The sequence below is a fragment of the Pyxicephalus adspersus genome, chromosome 10 (assembly GCF_032062135.1).
Source record: "Pyxicephalus adspersus chromosome 10, UCB_Pads_2.0, whole genome shotgun sequence".
NCBI classification, from domain to species: domain Eukaryota; kingdom Metazoa; phylum Chordata; class Amphibia; order Anura; family Pyxicephalidae; genus Pyxicephalus; species Pyxicephalus adspersus.
In genome coordinates, this window is record NC_092867.1 from 15,452,212 (window position 1) to 15,455,806 (window position 3,595).

The window sequence follows — 3,595 nt, forward strand, 5'->3', positions numbered from 1 at the left end:
ACGTAGCCGCCTTCTGATTGGTCGGACGCTCATCCCACCCACTGTGTTGTCCGGCAACGTTCCAAGGGTGACACTTCGGCGGCGAGCTGTCATTGGCTATCTGAGTGCTGAACTAGTTCTGGATTGGCTGGCTGAGTACTGAACTAGTTCTGAAGAAGTTTTCTGTCAGCTTTCCTGTGATTGGCTGCTGCTGGTGCTCTGACTTTTCTTGTTGTCATTGCTGGGGTGGTGCTCATTGATTCATATTGCTGTCCAAATATAACCCCAGCACAGACATTCTCTATTTATAGCAGAGCTGGATGGGGATACAAAGCAGCAGAACCCTCAGCTGTCCCTCATTTAAAGGGACTGTCCTCTATATAAAGGAAATGTCCCTTATTCCTTTTGTGTAGAGTTCTATGAAAATCAATTGTTAAAGTGTCATTCTGCACAAACTTTGTATCCAGCTTGGATATCTGTGCTTGTGTTGTAGTGTATATCAAAGATTCCTCCAGAGGTTCATCAATCAGCAGTTTTGCCTCTCATGTCAGTATAAGTGACACCATTATATTTTCACTATAAAAGTGACATTCTGACCAGCAATGTAAGAGACATTCTTCCTACTGACCAATACCCTAATGTACTGTGATCTGAGGATATAGTAATTACAGAAGGACCTGAAAGATATTTAAAGGGTTTCCCCATGTTTTAATTGAACAAAAATTCCTAAAGTGTCCCTAAAATATTACCAATGCCACATCCCATTCTTCAACATTTTTCAACAGAACATGAGAAGATAAAGGGACACTTCAGACATGGTAGTTAGAACAATTGATCAAGTCATTACACATTTACCATTCTTTTTTTTATAGAAAATCACTTTAATAAAAATAATAAAAATACAACAAACTTGTGTTCGCTTGTGTTTCTTTGGCACACTTATATATTTCACATGATCAGATTTTCCTCGGCACGTTTCGTGGTCAAAACCATACGTTTTTTTCTATAAGTAACAATAACCTTTGATTAAAAACAGAATATATATATATATATATATATATATATATATATATATATATATATATACATAATCTCCCATAATCATATAACTCATTTCAAATTACTCACAATCCTAAATAAATTCAATGATGAAACACCCCTTCAAAGTCGGGAATCAAGGAAACACATGCTTGTGCTACTTAAAATGGTACTATAAATATTAAACTGATCTCATTGTATCACAACTTGAAAAGTGACATCTCCCCAAATTCTTCACCATTTTCCTACTAGTCAATCACCAAAAAATAATAAACATCATATATGTATCCAAGGTTATCTTAACCAAAACTAGTTTTTATTACTGTGTTATTACATTGATTTCCATGTTTAAATGGTGCTTACATAAAGTAAATACATAAATAAATTATCCTTTTATTATGAGAAAATATGAAACTCATATTTTGTGTCTCAACTTAAGCTGCGTACACACCTGCAATTCTTCTCGTTGGAAAGGATCTTTCACGATCCTTTCCAACGAGAAAAGACTGCACGATGCATGAACGGTGCTGTACATACAGCACCGTTCATGCTCTATGGAGAGGGGAGGGGGAGAGCGACGGAGCGGCACCCTGCTGCGCGCTCTCCCCTTCCCTTTCATTACGATCGGTCGTCGTCCATCGTCCATGGATCCGGCAGGTCGGTCGTCCGGACGATGGACGACACTGACTGTACACACGGAAGATTTTCGCCCGATAATTGGCCGATACCGATTATCGGGCGAGAAAAATTTGCCGTGTGTACGCAGCTTTATTTTCACCAATGCGACAACTAACAAACAATCCATAAATTGCCAAACCAATAAAGATAACCCTGATATTATCACTGTGTCATAAATTCATCACAAGTTACCATCAATGTGACAATTAACAAAAAATGTTATTAATCTCCAAAAAAATAGAATGGAGAATCACAAAAAAACCCTGTGTTTCCCCATTTTAAAAAAGCAGAAAAAATAATGATGGCTCCAAAAGGACCCAGTTGCAGATTTATAAAAAGAAAAATAACTTTTCTAGCATGGACAAATCAAGGGATTACTATTAGGTACAGAACGCATTCCGGATAAAATCAATAGCTTTTTCAAGTTTGAACAGGTATAACAAAATATGATATAATAAAAGAGATAAAAATGTAATAAAATACATTAAATACAAATACAAAAAAAAATACATTAAATACAAATATTATATTTAAATGTAATTTTTTTAAAAATTCCATCAGGCAGGATTTTATTTGTTGATGGGTCAGCCGATGTCCCTTTTGCAATAAAACAAACTTTTTCTACTAACATATATGAAGGGGGTGTCCTGAACCCACAACATTCTAAATCCATGAACCTCTACAAGGGTGTGATTCTGAAACAGGGAGGTCTGGACAATTCTCCATTTCCCTCCCCTAAATCTAGCCCTGATCACAGTATATATAGTATTCTATAGTAGGAGCACATTCTCTCAGTCCATGCTTACACATTAATATTATTATCAGGCAGTTTTTTTATAGCACCAACATATTACTAAGCGCTGTACATTAAATAGGGGTTGCAAATGACAGATGAATACAGACAGTGACACAGGAGGACCCTGCCCCGAAGAGCTTACACTCTAGGAGGTGGGGGCAGTAACACACAAAAGGAGGGAATATTACACATATACATAACTCCAGCTGAGTTTATAACCTGCAATAACAACACAACTACAATACAAATAAAGCAAATGCCATAACACAAATCCTTATCACAATACTGTTTCATTGCCAATTACATAATGGTTAGTCAGCGAAGTCAGGTGTGGATCAGAATGCGGTAACATGACATTTGTTTATTCAAGGCAATGCTAACATACGTTATCAATCAATTTACAACTGCACTTTACAAACTCTATTTTTTTTTAGCTCAATGAATACAATATAAACACTATAACATGGTTATGTAAAGAAATTCTCCAAGATGTGAGTTCTGCTATAGTATGAAAATAAGGGATAGAATATCCTAAAATTATAATAAAAGTATAATAATAAATAAAGTAACAACAATCAAACCAGAGAGTCATGTTGATGATATATTATTATTTTAGCCTTTTAGGAAGACCCATTTGCAGCTTTTATGTGCCCTGCATGAAAAATGACATTAAATCACATATGGGCAAAGTTTTTCCTTTGCTAAAAAGCAGTTCTAGGTAACAATCGAAAGCAGCAAAACACTTGGGTTGGGTTTAATGAATATGAATACTCTGTTATTGTGGACCAAACCTTACCTTTAAACGTATGTAACTTATCTTTTTATTTTTATGCTAAATATCATGATTATTGGTTTGATGTCTTAAAAAAGTTGTCTTGTTTTTTCAATACATTGTCAATAAACGTATTGATGTTTTAGTACTTACCTCTTCTACCACATTCCTACTTTTTGATTTCCACCTCTCAGGTGACTGAGGCTTTGCCTTTCCTATATTCTGCCATGGTAAGAACCTACCACATCTACAGAAGTTATTTGGCCTGGAGATACCAAGCCTGGCCTGGAGACATCTGAAAAAGGTAAATATTTACATAAACTGCAAACTAA